The sequence below is a fragment of the Callorhinus ursinus genome, unplaced genomic scaffold, assembly GCF_003265705.2.
Source record: "Callorhinus ursinus isolate GAN/ISIS: 27379988/994484 unplaced genomic scaffold, GSC_fseal_2.0 scaffold20, whole genome shotgun sequence".
Lineage (NCBI taxonomy): Eukaryota > Metazoa > Chordata > Mammalia > Carnivora > Otariidae > Callorhinus > Callorhinus ursinus.
The window spans coordinates 21,610,812-21,628,577 of NW_027397082.1; the positions used below are offsets into that span (position 1 = coordinate 21,610,812).

Genomic DNA, 17,766 nt, shown 5'->3' on the forward strand with positions numbered 1-17,766 from the left:
TTGCCTGCCAAATTTTTTACTAGCCAGTTCCGTGAAATGAACTCTGCAGTGTTAGTGCACAGATCTGTGAATATGTGTACCCAGTGGAGTGTAAAGCCATCAGAACCATACAACCATGTAGGGTTTGTCAGAGATAAAAATCACTAGCCTCAAATGTGTGGAGCCTTGGGTACACCAAGCAGACCCTGCCTACCAACACCAAGGATGGTGCTTAATTAAAGTCAGGATAATCCCAAAATTCTGTTTCTATCCAGTCTGCCTGGCTGGCTTCTACTCTCTTGTGTACATATCGAATCTAAGTACTAATCCTTGCTCGTTTTCACAAGCACGCCCCTGCATCCATTTGCTCTGTCGCCTTCTAGACACTCAGCTTGTCTATTTGGACTCCATGCCCTCTTTGTTCCTTCCACATTATCCATTATCCAGTGCTCTCAGACAGCAACTCAGACTCTCATAACTGGACTCTGTATCAAAGTTATTTTCACTTGTGTAGCTGGAAGAAACGGATTCGGACTCCAGCTTTTTGATATAGATTCCCTTTGTGATATAGATGCCCTCTTTTTTCAAGCTAATTTATCCCCAAATGACTTCCCCTATGAATGCTTCATTATCAGCTATACCCCAAATCAGCTTGGCCTGGTCCCTGCCTAGTATGGCCCCTCTTGGTTGACTTGTTGCACCCTGAGCCTACGGTCTAGAGAATTTGTTTGTGGGGTTAGAAAAATGTCTCAGTGGAGTGTTCTTCTTGCTCTTATGTAGTTGACTTTAATATTTTAACATTAATGCCTTAACAACACTTATAGTCCTGTTTCTTGCCCCCCAAAAAACAAATTATGTACTATTTTTATAAAATACTACTTAATTATAATGTATCCAGAATATCACTGCCCTTCACATAAATATTAAAGAATTTTTACAGAATCTTAGAATTACACTACTGAAAGAGATTGCATAGGTCAGAATCCAACATCTTTATTTTCCAAATAAGGAAACTAAGGATCTGAGGTTGTGATGTCCATGGTTAAATAGATATTAAGTGACAAAGAAAGGCTGGAACCTAGGTTTTAATTATAAGTGCTGTGCTCGTTCTATTGTATTTCTCAGACATTTCATTTTCATCCTTGGGATTTCAAAGACAATGGAGATAATTAGGGTTGAGTATCATTTGTGTGTGTGCCTGTGTATTTGGGGGGAAGAAGGTGACCAAAAATAACTGAATTTGGTCACCCATACTATTGTGCCTCCCATCAAAGTTGCCCATGGGTCATCTGAGAGCCACTCACTATCTTGGAGAACAAAATTTAATGAATCCCGGGCGCCTGGGTGGCTCAGTTGGTTAAGCGACTGCCTTCGGCTCAGGTCGTGATCCTGGAGTCCCGGGATCGAGTCCCGCGTCGGGCTCCCTGCTCGGCAGGGAGTCTGCTTCTCCCTCTGACCTTCCTCTCTCTCATGCTCTCTACCATTCTCTCTCTCTCTCAATAAATAAATAAAAATCTTTAATAAAAAAAAATTTAATGAATCCCTGACAACTAGAAACCTCTACTCTTCTCCCTTCTTACATACTTCTCACAGTCCTATCTAGAAGGTTGAAAATAACAAAAGCAGAAATAGATTTAATCCAGGTAGAATCAGAAAAGCAAGAAGCTCCATAACTTATTTAAACTAAACGGATATAAAAGCAACGTGACCTCCTCATTTCCAAGGATGCTGGCTTACCTTCTTGTTAAAACATAGCACAAGCTGACTGATGGACTTCAAACTCTGGTGGCCAAAATGTGTCACTGCTGCATTTCCCAACTGCCAAGCTACCTCCATATCTATCTTAAAAGCTTCCAGATGAAAAAGATCTTTGAAAACCAAGTGGTATCACCTCCTCATTTTAAAGATGAGGAAAAGTGCTTGAGGAATTCATCTAAGAGTAGGAACTGAGATCAAAACCCACGTCTCATATCAACTAAACTAGTAGTTTTATCCTCATCATAGTTGCCTTACCCAGGTTTTCACCCCGTATGTGCTCCAGAAATACTAGCTGAACAGAAGTCAATCAGGGAGTTAATTATGCTGCAAAAAGAATCACATAATGCAGATCAAAACCAAATATATTACCCACACTAATGCTCATCTCCATTGGTATAAATGATCAGGAAGACTTTTCCATCCCATTCCCACAAAAAAGTGCCTCATACACTAGACAGGAACTCTACTACGACTATTCTTAACATCAGACAAAACATTTCTCCTAAGAATTTTTAAAAAGGCACTTCCTCAGAAAAAACAGCTTGTGTTAAGTGAGTAACAAGAAATGACAATACTCTGAACTCTTATTTTATGTCTGTAAACTCCCTAAGTTCATAGAAAGGCTATTTTATTTGCATTAACCAAATACATTTTAAAATAATTTTTTATATTTATTTGCAAGGCTATCTTACTAAGTCAACATAACAATCCTTTCATGAAAAAAGTCTTTTTACAGAGTTTCTATTTGGTTAGGATCTATTAAGCCATGGCTAAGAGAACAACGACATATTTTTCACCCAAAATCTGCTGCTGTGAACTCTAATTATGTTTTCTGTTTCATTAAGGTTTAGGCCCTACAAGCAAAACTGAAAAAGTGGTAGAGTAGTACCAAGAGTAGTAGCAGAGGAAGAAAAAGAGGAAAAAATAACCAACTACCATTTAATGAGTATTTACCATGTGACAGGGACTATGCTAAGTGTTTTATATATATATAATTGCAAAGGGGGTGGAATCCCTCTGTTAGAGATACAGTCACAACTCTGTCTCTCTCCTCCCTCCATGTAGCTATGCTCGCAAGTGTGAAGGCCAAATGTGGCTGGTAAGAAACTGAAAAACCAAAAGAAGCAAGTTTCACTTCAAAGCAGGCAAAGAAAACATTAGAAAATTAACAAATATGAAGCTTCTCTTTTATGCAGATTGAGGGTTTACTAATTAGTGATTCAAGAAAAACAAATATATATATATATAAATACATATATAAGAGATCTCATTTGATTCCAACTATAATACTATGAGGTGCTTCTTATTATCCCAGTTTTACAAATGAGAAACCTGAAGCTTAAGTAATTCAAGATCACACAGTTCTGAGCACCAGTTAGGATTTCAAAGTCCCTGCATTTAACTGCTACAAATACACTGCTTGATATTCAGCAGGATGGTTTCTTATAATAATGTATTAATTTCATAAATATTCACAATTTGCTTCTGTATAAATACAAAAACAACCAGAGTTCAAACACCGCTGCAGTAAAACACGAAAACCGAGGATAAGAATGAAAGAACCATTCTTGAATGCTTTCATGGCATGCCTATTTCCAATAACCTTCCAGCCTTAAAAGTGCTGACAATAATAATTCACTATTGTCTCTGAAACTTCCTCATTCACCTTGCCTCACCCTCAAAGCCATATGGTGAAGAATCTCACCAGGTGTCAGGAGAGGAACTCCCTCTCTTCTATTCCCCACAAGAATAATCTCTATACTTCTTCCTCCAACTCCCCCAACCATTTGAAAACATTGTCCTTCTCTGCATACTTCCCTTTCTCCAGAAGCACATGTGAACGTGGGAACAGCAACCAGTGAAACTGGTAACACAATTCTTAGACTGAAGGAAGCTTCAAAGCAGAATGTAGAGTGCACTTTCAAACCTGAGTCTAAAAACAGAAGAAACATGTACATCAAATACCTACTGAAGATGGTATTTTCAGATACAATCTTAAACAGGATATAATAGCTACAGTATTTTATTATTAGTCTGTGTTGGAGATTTACAGCCTTTGCCTCTCTACATGCAGTTGCAGAAGAATACAGCTTGCATAACTGGAAGAAATATTTCATGAATATCTGATTTTCAAGACAATGAAACTATATACAGGATACATGATTCCAGTAGGATCGTAGGGGCACCAAAACACATAAACAAACCATGGCATGAAAGGCTTTTTCTCACAATGAAACACAATTCATGTCCTCAAGTTATTTTACACTCCAGTGACTAGAGTCGCCATGCATCGGCACCAACTGATTTCACGCTTTATAGGCTGGGAAACAGTATGAAGCTTAGTCTCTTTCACACTCCACTGACATGGTAACCCCATAGTTCACCAACTTAACTGTTCGAAGTTTAATGTTAGTGCACCTTTTATTGACCACCTCAAAAGGCAGTCAGACCAAAACTTTAATATAACTGAACAACAGCAATATAACATGTAATAGAAAGGTGGAAAGAAAATTCTGCTTCCTACTCTGCATATATACCTGGGGAAAAGAGAAAGGAAAAACTCCCTCCTAAAACTTCTTTCCCTACTAGACATCTGGAGGTTGGTCTGTATTTCTAGACTTATTAGAAATTAGTTTCTCTCCTGGGTCTATCCTGGGTTTCACTCACTGATATCCTATAGTTGACAAGACAGTTGAAATGGACAAGACTTTAGGACTGCACCTCAAACCTAACATGCATTCACCTTGATCTTTCTTTCCCTTTAGGAATCACAAACTAAATCTAATAAACCACACAGTAAATTTTGAAAGTAGATGCCAGTAGGCTTAATCTGTGCTGTTATATATATTACCTCATTTGATCCCAACTACAAACTAAGAGGTAGCTATGATTATCTCAATTTTACAGATGAGAAATTTGAAACTTAAGTTACTTAAAATCACACAGCCTCCAAGTATTGATTACGATTCCAAAGTCCCTGCACTTAACTAGTGTAGCCGACTAGAATACATGCCTTCCAAAAATTGGAGTAAGGGCACCTGGGTGGCTAAATCAAACGACCGGTTTTGGCTCAAGTCATATCTCGGGATCCTGGGATTGAGCCCCATTTAGGGCTCCCACACAGCAGGGAGTCTGCTTGTCTCCCTCTGTCCTTCCCCTGCTCATGGGCACTCCTCTGTCTCTAAAATAAATAAATCCAAAAAAGAAAAACTGGGGTAAAACAACAGATAGCAGAGAAGAGCTTTAAAAATAAAACAAAACAAAACAAAAGAAGTGCAATAGCAGTAAGAGAATTGCAAAGGGAGTGGAATCCCTCTGTTAGAGATACAGTCACAACTCTGTCTCCTCCCTCCATGTAGCTATGCTCTCAAGTGTGAAGGCCAAATGTGGCTGGTTAAGAATCTGAAAAACCAAAAGAAGCAAGTTGCACTTCAAAGCAGGCAAAGAAAACATTAGAAAATTAACAAATAAGAGCTTCTTTTATATGCAGATTAAAGGTTTACTAATTAGAGATTCAAGAAAAACAAATACTGTAATTACCTTAGAATATAGTATCTTAAGAGCAATCCTCCTTTAAAAAATCAGGAGGCCTGTATCGAGCACTACAGAAGACTTTCCAAGAAGTACAGTGTACTGAACAAACATAACTCAGGTACTTAAACTGCATTTTAATCTATTATTCTTATGATACAAAAAGAAAGATATATGTTAAAGACTGGAAAAGCTAACAACAGGTAATGGCATTTTCTCCAAGTCAAAACAAATATTTACTAAGTGCAGATACTGTACTGAGATCTATGCTGGGACAGTGGAGATTGTAAAGTAAGACTACAATAATATAACATGGTTTGAACCACATGAATAATGTAACCTCCCCTTTAAGTTGTCCCCACCTAATTGGGAAGGTAAAAAAATTTTTTCAAAAAATTTTGGGACACCTGGGTGGCTGAGTCGGTTGAGCATCTGCCTTTGGCTCAAGTCATGATCCCAGGGTCCTAAGATTGAGTCCGTGCATTGGGCTCCTTGCTCAGCAGGGAGCCTGCTTCTCCCTCTGCCTGCCGCTCCCCCTGCTTGTGCTCACTTGCATGCTTTCTCTTTCTCTGACAAATAAATAAATAAACAAAATCTAAAAAAAAAATTTTAAGGTAATATATGATAGCCAAATAAAGAGAAAAGCAATAAATGATAAAAACATAGAAAGTGAAATATCACTAAGGGCCTGGAATGGTTGACGATGTCATAAAGTAGGTGGAATTGGAGCGAGGCCTTTATAAGCTGGTTTAGGGAAAGAGAATCAGAGGTAGACATTCCCAGGAGAAGGAATAGTGTGAACAATATGAAGAGGCAGTAAGTCAAAGAATGTTATTTTGAAGACAGTTAAAGACACTAGTCTAGCTAGAGCCAAAGCTTGAACCATACTGAACCATAACTTGCCCCACATTAAATTCTATTCCACAATCCAGAAATACTCAGAAACCCATGCCTTGATGTCTGATTCCAAAGTCCCTGCACTTAACTAGTGTAGCCGACTAGAATACATGCCTTCCAAAAATTGGAGTAAGGGCACCTGGGTGGCTAAATCAAACGACCGGTTTTGGCTCAAGTCATATCTCGGGATCCTGGGATTGAGCCCCATTTAGGGCTCCCACACAGCAGGGAGTCTGCTTGTCTCCCTCTGTCCTTCCCCTGCTCATGGGCACTCCTCTGTCTCTAAAATAAATAAATCCAAAAAAGAAAAACTGGGGTAAAACAACAGATAGCAGAGAAGAGCTTTAAAAATAAAACAAAACAAAACGAAGTGCAATAGCAGTAAGAGAATTGCAAAGGGAGTGGAATCCCTCTGTTAGAGATACAGTCACAACTCTGTCTCCTCCCTCCATGTAGCTATGCTACATGTTTCTAAAACACCACCAGTTGGAGGTAAATGTATAAAAAATCTAATATATAAATAAATAACAGGATATACATTTGTCTGAGATAAAGGCCCAGTCATTCCGGATCTAGATATGCTAACTGGCCTTACTACCATTACAATAATTCCTGGAAAAGATAAGTCCCATCCCTATCACCCTGATTTTTATAGTCTCATTTCCTGGCATGAAGTGGTATTTCTAGTGTCTTCAAAATTTTTAAATCTATCCAATCCATACTCTCATCAATAGAACATTTAGCCTTACAGTTTGGAGACAGAATGAAACAATGACACTTTGAAAAGAAAAGTGAAATACCCGATTTTTCTGCTCCACCAAAAGCCCCCCACACTCTCTGGCTGCTCACTTCACAGTCATTTTAGCAGAGCTAACAATAGCTTCCATTCAAACTGCCCACAGAACCCGAGTTGCTCTGCTCTCCTCTCATTTGCTGCCCTCCCCACCTCCTCTATGACTTACACACAACCACCTCACTCTGCTGGCGCTCTTCCCCAACTGCTGCCCAACCATTCACAGGCCGTCACAGATTGTCAGCACTGCGTTCAGGGACTTGGGAAGTACTCTTGTGGGACAACACAGTGTGTTAGTACAGCATTTTCCCGGACACAATGTCACTCTTTATAGCAGTTGCAAATTAGTTTCTTCTTAAGAAAATAATACTCCTAATAAGACAGGTACAAGGAGATTTTAAATAACCAATATTAAAACTCACTTTGGTATGCTCTCAGATCGGGGCCGTTTCAGACTCATGCACAATGAAATCCAAACCCTCTACTCACACAAGCCAGACACACACTCTAAGAACATCAGAAGTCAGCTTTCTGATGCTAACAAAAGCAAAGGGATTACCAAAAAAGATATGAAAAGAGAATCTTCTTTCCCTGTTTTTTCCATAGCTGTGGCTCCTCATCCTTAGATTCTACTTGAGAATACTTTTAAGCTCAGCTCTCAATGTCAATATTTACTCTTCATTATATATTGCTACGTAAAACCATTTAATAGAAAGTTCTGCAAGTCACCAGTATCATTTCATTAGTTTCCAATTTTTTGCCATATGCTTCAGCAGCACCCAAGTATGATTATCTTCTGACATTTGCTATGACTAACCCTCTTGATACCACTCAAGACTTCACCCTACATATCAGCTTCCCAGTTATCACTGGTGACACATAAGAATCAGAACCTGGAATAGACTGAAAAGATCGTTATGAGGATGTGGGTAAGAAGAACCTCTTAAAAAACAGTGATCATATCAACTTATATCTTCCTGGAAAAAAACTTAATTAAAAAAAAACACCTACAGAGTAATATTAAACAACTAAAATCAGTTTCACTATATACCTCATTATTTTTCATTTCTAATCCCTTTGATAGCATTTTCATTCTGCTTCATTATGCCTTACTGAAGACATAATTGACCATCTACTCTTCCTGAATCAGTTCTTCAAACCTCTACAATAACACAGCTTCTTTACTGCTCCCTGTATGAGAGAGCGCCGAATCCTAACCACTAGACCACCAGGGATGGCTGAACTGCTCCCTGTATGAACGAGACAGAAGTTCTAGAGCTTGACAGGAAGGATGTCAATTCTCAATTCTTAGATGGAGAGAGACTAAAAAGAGCAAAACTGTATTCCAGCTGTGAGAACTAATGCCAATATTTAACCAGCCCCTTTTCTCTTTACCACAAACACCAAAATTAAGAACAGTGAATAGAAGAAAATCTTTAAGAGACCGTTAGTCCTTCAGGTAATTGCCACTCTTAAACTTGTTTTTTACATGAAAGTTACAAATAAAATGACACTAAAGAAACAAAATATAAGCAAGCAAGCAAATATTTAGAGTAATAAATATTTCTATAATATATGCAAAAGTCGTAATTAACTGACTTACCAAATAAATGACATTTATTTTCTGAATAATAAAACCTTAGAACACGCAGATAGATTGTGTCTGAAGGCAAACGACACAGAGCTTTCCTTCTGATAAAGAGCAGCCTCATTTCTCCAAAGAAGACATCCAAATGGCCAACAGGCACATGAAAAAGTGCTCAACATCACTCGGCATCAGGGAAATCCAAATCAAAACCTCAATGAGATACCACCTCACACCAGTCAGAATGGCTAAAATTAACAAGTCAGGGAACGACAGATGTTGGCGGGGATGTGGAGAAAGGGGAACCCTCCTACACTGTTGGTGGGAATGCAAGCTGGTGCAACCCCTCTGGAAAACAGTATGGAGGTTCCTCAAACAGTTGAAATTAGAGCTACCGTTCGATCCAGCAATTGCACTACTGGGTATTTACCACAAAGATACAAATGTAGGGACCCGAAGGGGTACGTGTACCCCAATGTTTATAGCAGCAATGTCCACAATAGCCAAACTGTGGAAAGAGCCAAGATGCCCATCGACAGATGAATGGATAAAGAAGATGTGGTATATATACACAATGGAGTATTATGCAGCCATCAAAAGGAATGAGATCTTGCCATTTGCAACGACGTGGATGGAACTGGAGGGTGTTATGCTGAGTGAAATAAGTCAATCAGAGAAAGACATGTATCACATGACCTCACTGATATGAGGAATTCTTAATCTCAGGAAACAAACTGAGTGTTACTGGAGTGGTTGGGGGTGGGAGGGATGGGGTGGCTGGGTGATAGACATTGGGGAGGGTATGTGCTACGGTGAGCGCTGTGAATTGTGCAAGACTGTTGAATCACAGATCTGTACTTCTGAAACAAATAACGCAACATATTTTAAGAAAAAAGGAAAAGAAGAAGATAACAGGAGAGGAAGAAAAGGGGAGTATGTCAGAGGGGGAGACGAACCATGAGAGATGATGGACTCTGAAAAACAAACTGAGGGTTCTAGAGGGTAGGGGGGTGGGGGGATGGGTTATCCTGGTGATGGGTATTGAGGAGGGCACGTTCTGCATGGAGCACTGGGTGTTATGAACAAACAATGAATCATGGAACACTGCATCAAAAACTAATGATGTAATATATGGTGATTAACATAACAATAAAAAATTAAAAAAAAAAAGAGCAGCCTCACCTGGAAAATAATAATAATAATAAAAGTTACTTTTATAAAAATATGTAATTATCACTTCTTTGACACTAGTGTATGCAGTTAACTTTCATTATCTCATTTTGTGAATACTAAGAGCTTAACACAGTCATTTACCTACCATAGAATGTGCAATGAAAATAAATACAAATAACAAAAATACTTCTTGGAAGCTCATGACCCAAACAGAATAAAAATGTCATCTTTTCTCACTCTCAGCCCTATGAGAACTAATCTGAGAGGGCAGAAGTGCCTATTAACTGCCATTAAAAAAAGAGAGAGATAAAAAACAAAACAATACAAATGATGAAAAACACAAAAAGATCAACTTCCAGTCATCATTATAGTTCTAACTTACAGGATGGCACATGGTGGATGCTCAATAAGAATATACTGAATGGATGGTTGGATGGATAAAAAATAAACTACCTAAGAAAAAATAAATCACATCAGTGAGCAGAGAAAGCAAAATAAATGTACCTTTTTTTGTCTGTCAAACTGACAAAGATTTAAAAAAAGAGCAATAAGGTCCTGTTTTGGTAAATGGAGACTGAATAACATTCACACATTGATAGTGGAGGCACACATTTTATTAATGTATAAAGCATTTTAACAAATTTCAGATAATGAACTTCTATCAGAAGACTTATTCCAGAACTCTTTATAATAGTGAGAAATTATAAATTTTAATGTGCACCCATACGGGCAAGGTTAAATAGATTATGGTACATCTCAACTATAGAAAAATACAGTCAGTAGAAAGAATAATGTAGCTCTATAAATATTGATATAAAGACCTACAAATATTTTTTAAAAATGGAAAATTTAACAAGAAGTGTATAAAACCAATATAAAAATTTTGAAACATTCCTGACACACAAGTAGATTTAACAAATGGACTCAACACAATTCAACATCATAAAGATGTCAGTTCTCCTTCAAGTAACTTATGAATTTAACATAATCCCAATAAAAATCTTACTTGAGCAAACTTTCTTATGGAGATAGACAGCTGATTACTAAAGTTCAAGAGAATAAAGATATAAGAATAACCACTGAAATATTAAAAATGTTAAAAGCTATCCCTCGATATATTATCAAGCCTCTATAATTAAAAGCGTTGATAATGGTACAGAAATAGATCAGTGCAAAAGAAAGTTCAGAAATAAACTCAATGGAAACTTAATGTATGCTAAAGGGGGCACCTCAAAACACACTGGGGCAAAATTATACTTTTTAAAGAAAAAATATGCCAGGACAACGAATTAGCATTTGGAAAAAGATTATTAAACTTGTATAATACTCATTTTAAAAAAAACTCTAAATGGAGCAGGGATCTGAATGAAACAACTAAAATGATACAAATATCTGAAGAAAATATGTAAATTCTTCCCCACGCGGGGGAAAGGGAAAGGTACTCCAATTATAACCCAAAATTCAGATGCAACAAAAGACTGAAAAATTGAACTAGATAAAATGAAAGCCTAAACACACACACGTGCACACACACATGCACGTGTGTCAAAAGACAACTGACAAACTGGGAGAAAATATCTTAACATATATAACTTATAAAGAGCTAATATCCCTAAAAATAAAGAACTCTTAAAAACTGAGGGAGAGGGACACATGGGTGGCTCAGTCTAAGCAGCTGCCTTCAGCTCAGGTCTTGATCTCAGGGTCCTGGATTGAGCCCCACATGGGGCACCCTGCTGAGCAGGGACCCCCGCTTCTCCCTCTCCTGCCCACTTGTGCTCTCTCTCACTATCTCTCTCTCAAATAAATAAAATCTTTAAAAAAAAAAACTGAAGGAGAAAAAAACCCTAACAGAGAAATTAATAAAAAGATACAAGACAATTCACATAAAAAAGATATTTAAATGACCTTTATACATATGAAAAGATGTTCAACCCTACTACAAACAAAAGAAATAAACATTAAAACTATATGGAGATACCACTTCTTACCTATAAGGTCAGCAAAAATTAAGAAGTATTAACAACACTTGTGATGACAAGGTTGTGAGGAAATGAACACTCTCATACACTGCTGGTGAGAATTCAAATTTATACAACCCCCAAAGAAGGGGATTTAGCAATATTTATGAAAACTACACATGCTTTTAAACTTCTGACCCAACCATCCCTTTTTAGGAAATTATCCATTTATTTCCAACATACAAAAATGTATATGACCAGGTTAGTCTCTGCAGCACAGTTTGTAAATGCAAAATATTGCAAACAGCATAAAAGAATAGTTAATATCCTCACAATAGAGTAGTACTACACAATTGTCAGAGGGAAGAAAAGACAGAGAGAGGGAGAGTGAGTCTATAAATTGATATGGAATGGATTCCAAAATATATTGTTAATTGAGAAAACCAAAGTACAAAAGAGTTATCTAGAATATGCACCTTTTGTGTAAAAAAGAGGAAATAAGAAAATATACGTGTATCTCATCATTCCTGGGGGAAAAACACACAGTGAGGATAATTCAGGCAATGATGAAACTGGTTATCTATAGAGGGTGGGTGGAAACAGGTGGTAAGGAAAAAGAAAAGGGTGACACACTGCTCTGAGTATGTATTTTTTGTACAATTCTGACTTTTGGAACCATGTTAATGTTTCACATACTCAAAAATAAGGAAGATCAATTAGGACAAGGAGAAAAACTCAGAATAGAAATAGAATTGAACTGTATTTCAAATGACTAATATAACCATGGGAGGGAGGGAAGAATGGTGGAGAGAGAAAACTAATCCAAGTAACTTTTAAACATGGTTTTTAGATCAGCACTGTCCAAAAGAAACATAATGGGAGCCACATATGTAATTTAGTATTTTCCAGTAGCCACATTAAAATAAAACAGGTGGAATTAATTTTATTAATATATCTTATCTAATATATCTAAACTATTTTAACATAAAGATATTAATAAAATGCTAATGAGATATTAGCATTGACATTCCTTATTTCCTTATTTCATACTAAGTTTTATATGACATTCCTTATTTCATACTAAGTTTTCAAAATCCAATCTATATTTTACACTTGGGACACAATTCATGTGTTGTAGCTACCCTATTTGACAGTGGAGATTTAGACTACATACCCTTAAGCTAAAGGAAAACCTATATATTGAACTATCCTTAGTAGGTATCTTTTAAATAGTGGTATGAGTAAGCAATTCTTAAACTATTTTCTGATATTCCAGGATTGAGCCAATAAGTAAAAATATGAATAACAGGGCTATATTTCTCACTGTTGGAAGAGGGAGTTATAAGTACAGAATAAAGGAGGGACAGAATAAACCCTGTAGTACTGGCTGGGATCAGAGGTTATCAGTATAAACTCAGTGCTTTCACTAGACAGATGAAGATGTACTGAGTGTGCACGGACACACACACATATACCACATACATCTATTTCCTAGATGCCTGCCAAGAGGTCCTGGAGCAATAATACCCAGTAGTAACGAGGGCATCTGGAGTCCCAATCATGGCTTTTAAAACCATTCTCTACTAAAAGGAACCAGAGCTCCTTGAAGAAATAGCTCATTCCAGTGCTCAGGGTGGGAAAGTACAGGATGAGCCTAAACATTTTGTTGTGGTAAAAAGTAAGGCAGTACTCAAAGAATGAGAAGGGCAAGCCAAAAGAATGACAGGAATCAGCTTGAAGGGGCTCCCACTGGCTAAATCAGGGACAGCAACAAAACAAATAATTATGAAATAAATTAAATAAAGTATTATTATAAATAAGTGCAGGAAAAAAATGGCAGAATTAGAAACTCACCATTTAGGAACCATCATGAAAATGATTCAGGCAGAAATCACTAAATACTAAAATTGGTGAGTAAAAGTTCAAGAAGTAACAAGACATTCATAAAGTCCCAAATTGTTTTTTTCAAAGATACTTCAGAATTACAAACAAAATGTGGGTGGCTCTGTCAGTTGAGTGTTCAACTCTTGGGTCATGAGATCAAGCCCCCTCCCTCCCTCTTTGGGCTCTGCAATGGGCATGAAACCTGCTTGAGATTCTCTCTCTCCCTCTGCTCCTCACCCCCCACCCCTGCTCACACGTGTGCACAAATGAGCTTTCTTGCTCTTAAAAAAAAAAAAAGTGAATGTACTTAACCCCACTAAACTATACACATAAAAATAGCTAAACTGGTAAATTTTATGTTATGTATGTTTTACCACCAAAAAAATTACAAAAGGAAAAACCGTAACCACACTGGAAAACCTGGCAGACACTACCTTTTAAAAAACTTAAAAAAAAAAAAAAAAACAGTGTTTTTTTCTAAAGGTATAAAACAAGGATGGATTTTTAATGAAGTGATCCAAGATCACATTACTAGTAATTCATCCTACGCCTCCTGACATGATGCACTGAGAAGCATAACATTACTTCTATGGTACTCCTGCCAAAAATAGATAACCTAAATCCAATCATGAGAAAACATCAGATAAACCCAAATTAGAGGCATTCTACAAAATAACTGGCCTGCACTCTTCAAAAATGCCAATGTCATGAAAAAAACACAGACTGAGGAAATGCTCCAGATTAAAGGAAACTAAAGAGATATGACCATTGGAATGCAGAATTTTCTTTTGCTATAAAAGCACATCACTGGGACAAGGGTTGAAATTTGAACATGTCTATAGATAATAACATTAAATCAATGTCTATTTCCTGATTTTGACAACTGTACTGTAGTTACATTAAAAAAAAATCCTTATTTTCAGAAAATGCACTCTGAAGTATTTAGGTATACAGGGAAACAGGCCTGCACCTAACTCAAATAGTTCAAGAAATGCATATACAGGGGCACCTGGGTGGCTCAGTCGTTAAGCGTCTGCCTTTGGCCCAGGTCATGGTCCCAGGGTCCTGGGATCGAGCCCCACATCAGGCTCCCTCTCCCCCTGCTTGTATTCCCTCTCTCTCTCTGTGTCTCTGTCAAATAAATAAAAAAATCTTAAAAAAAAAGAAATGCATATACAAAGAGTGTATATATATGTGTGTGTGTATATAGAGAGAGATAGAGAGAGAGGGAGAGAAAAGGAAGGAGGAGGAGGAAAAGGAGAAAGGGAAGGAGGCAGAGAAAAGGGAAATGTACAGAAGTGTTAACGTCTGAGGTATCTGGGTAAATTTTTTGTATTCTTCTAACTTTCCTGCAGTCTGAAATAACGTCAACATAATTTAAACAGAAAAAAAAAGATATTAGCACAGTACCTGGCACATAATCTGTAATCAAATAAATGGCAGCTGTTAGAAGTTGTTACTGTTATCTTTAGATTCTGCACAAAACAATCCTCTTAAGAGATATATACATTTACTGTGGGAAAAAATGGTGGGGGAGAAGCAAAATAATACACGTTTCATTTAAACATACTTGCACAGATACATAAGTAAATACACAGAAAAGACTAGAAAATACACTGAGGATTCAAAGTGATTCTTATTTTCTTCCTCATACTTATCAGTATATACTAGATTTCTTATAATGAAAATGAATCATTTTTGTTTTTTACCAAAAATTATCTGTAGAGATTAAAGGGATAGCCTGCAGTCAAGGGGGCATGACATTCTTCCTTTACTATAACAGTACCCTCTCTGCAGACCCATATGCAGTTATTGTTTTTGAGCACCATATACTGTTATTTGTCTTTCATGAATTAAAATTATAATGATCATGTAGTATCATTTCACATAAAAATATTGCAGTTAGTCTTATCAAATCCTTTCAGCCCTGTGGGTTAAGAAAGTGGAATGGACATACACATATAAATTTGCTTCTTTACAAAATCCTATTAATATAAAAGTTTGGGGTTTTTTTAACATACAAATCAACAAGGATGGAAAGAGGAGAAAAGAGTAACACAACTTTGGAAGTTGAAACATATACAGGTATTTATAGCAGGTCCTGGAGAGCCAAATCCCAATCCAGCAGTAGAGAAAGCTGAGCCCCAACCCAATTTACAGCCAGCACCACCTCTGGAATTGGAAGTGAAATGGAGACTGTTTGAGGAGCAGTTAGATCCTTAGATTCCCTTCTCCGCCTTGAAAGAAAACTTGAGGTTATCTCTGCAGAATGTAAAAAAGATGATCTCTAGGCTGACTACAAAAATGCAGTGGTCTTTCAAACAGGGTGATTAAGCGAGGATGTTAATAGCTAAGATCTATGTTCCCCACCCCATCCCCACATACCAGCTCCCCAAAAAATGCAAATTGTAGATTACAAGGACCTCCAAGGACCTACAAATACCCAGCACTACATAAAAATAGACAAAGACCCCACACCAAGGCACATCACTGTTAAATTTCGTACTGGGTGCAAAGCAGAGACTCCAACAAGCTTCCAACGAGTAGGTCCAAACAAAAGAAGAGGATTTGTGTTTGCTGAGGAATTCTCAACAGCAACAGAGGACAAGGAGAAAAAACTATGCTTTCAAAATTCCGAAGAAAAACATTTCCAATCTAAAATTTTACACTCATCCAAACCATATTCATCAAATGTGAGGACGGGGAGGAAAAAAAAAAGACACTCTGACATGGAAAGGCTCAAAAAATTACCTCCCACGTATACACTTTCTTAGAAAATTACCGGAGGACTGAAAATTTAAAATTCTAACAAATTCAAGAAAAGACAGATTGTTCGTTGCCACAGTAAATTGCCAGAAGTACCAGTTTTAAATCCATTCAATTGATAAGGACAACTTAACACAGGAGGCACTCTTTTACAAGCCAAACAATAGGGACAGATTCACTCCAATAAATACACTCCCAAGTGCCAACCAATGAACGACATCACCCAAGTAACCATGCTTCTATAGATGATGTTAACCCACTTCCACCTCTTAAAATCCTCCAATCCCTGAACTCCACCCTCCCCAAAACCACTATGTAAGATTAACAATCCTCTTTGTTCAGGGAGATTGTGCCTGATGAGATATTCTAGATAGGGTGTCATGGTCTCATCATCCTTTGACACCAAATGAAGAAACAAACCAAAACAAAGAAAGGCATGGGGTCTGGAAAACAGGATATCCAACACAAGAGAAAAGAGAAGGAATATCGGTGAGTGGACATTCCAGGATTCCAGGATGCAAACTGCACCAAAAGTAGAAGGCAACCGGTTCAGACTGAAGCTAGGTGACAGAGTCAGGCATGTTGAAGGTTGTCATCCCCATGTTCTCTGCCATACTATCATCTTTTTCATCCAACACAACTACTAGAGGATGTGCTCTACCTAGCAAGAGGGTAAATGAGGAATAAGGAAGATTAAGAGTTATAATACTGGGAATCAAACTGAAAAGGAGAGAAAAGTCTAAAGATAACAAAGGGAAATCTTCCCAGGAAAAGAGCTGTGAAGTAGGCCCAGACAGTTAGGCCCAGATAGGAGGACAATGAAGGTCTCCAGAAGAGAAGTTGCCAAAAATATTTTTTAAAAGGAAAGAAAATTGGAACTGACAGATTATTGTGACTGACCTTGTGGAAAACTGCACTGAGAGGCTACTATTTCAGACACTATCAGCAAGTAAAATTTGCACAGGCATAATAATGTAAACACAACATGAACTATCTCATTTAACCGAGTATTACAACTAAATTAGGAAGCTAGAGAACAGTAGTGGTGATGGTGGTTTAAGAACAGTACAGCTTTCTCTCCCACAATAGAGACTCAATATATAATGAAAAAGGACTGCATTGCATATATATTATTTTGAAACATGGAGATACATAAATGCCAGAAGAAATAGCTTAAGGAGCTGAAAGTGGTTACCTTTAGTGAGGAAACTAGAGAGCAGGGAGATTCACTATATTTTGTTATAAATCCCTTTTTTACTATATGACTTTTAAAACTTGTCTATTTTAAACTGTATGTCTGTTGATAAAATACAAAAAAAAGCAACTGATGAATTTCTTATCTTAAATGTATTGTTCATCATTCAAAAATATATAAATAAAATATTTCCAACTGAAAGGAATAAAAAAAAAATCCTAGGGAAAAAAGTTCTCCCCCCGCC

At 37.2% G+C, this 17,766-nt stretch overlaps 1 protein-coding gene across 4 annotated transcripts in view; it reads right to left on the reverse strand.

The window, feature by feature from the left end:
• R3HCC1L (R3H domain and coiled-coil containing 1 like) overlaps window positions 1-17,766 on the reverse strand; it is a 96,949-nt gene that overhangs the window by 67,059 nt on the left and 12,124 nt on the right. For 2 of the 4 annotated variants that reach the window (XR_012381695.1, XM_073904347.1), the window contains exon 2: window positions 8,562-8,668. The exons of 1 other annotated variant lie outside the window; for it this stretch is intronic. The gene's annotated coding sequence lies outside the window, so the exon portion shown is untranslated. Of the gene's footprint in view, window positions 1-1,992; window positions 3,671-8,561; window positions 8,669-17,766 lie in introns of those variants that run through there. One more of the 4 variants, XM_073904348.1, reaches the window with a different exon arrangement.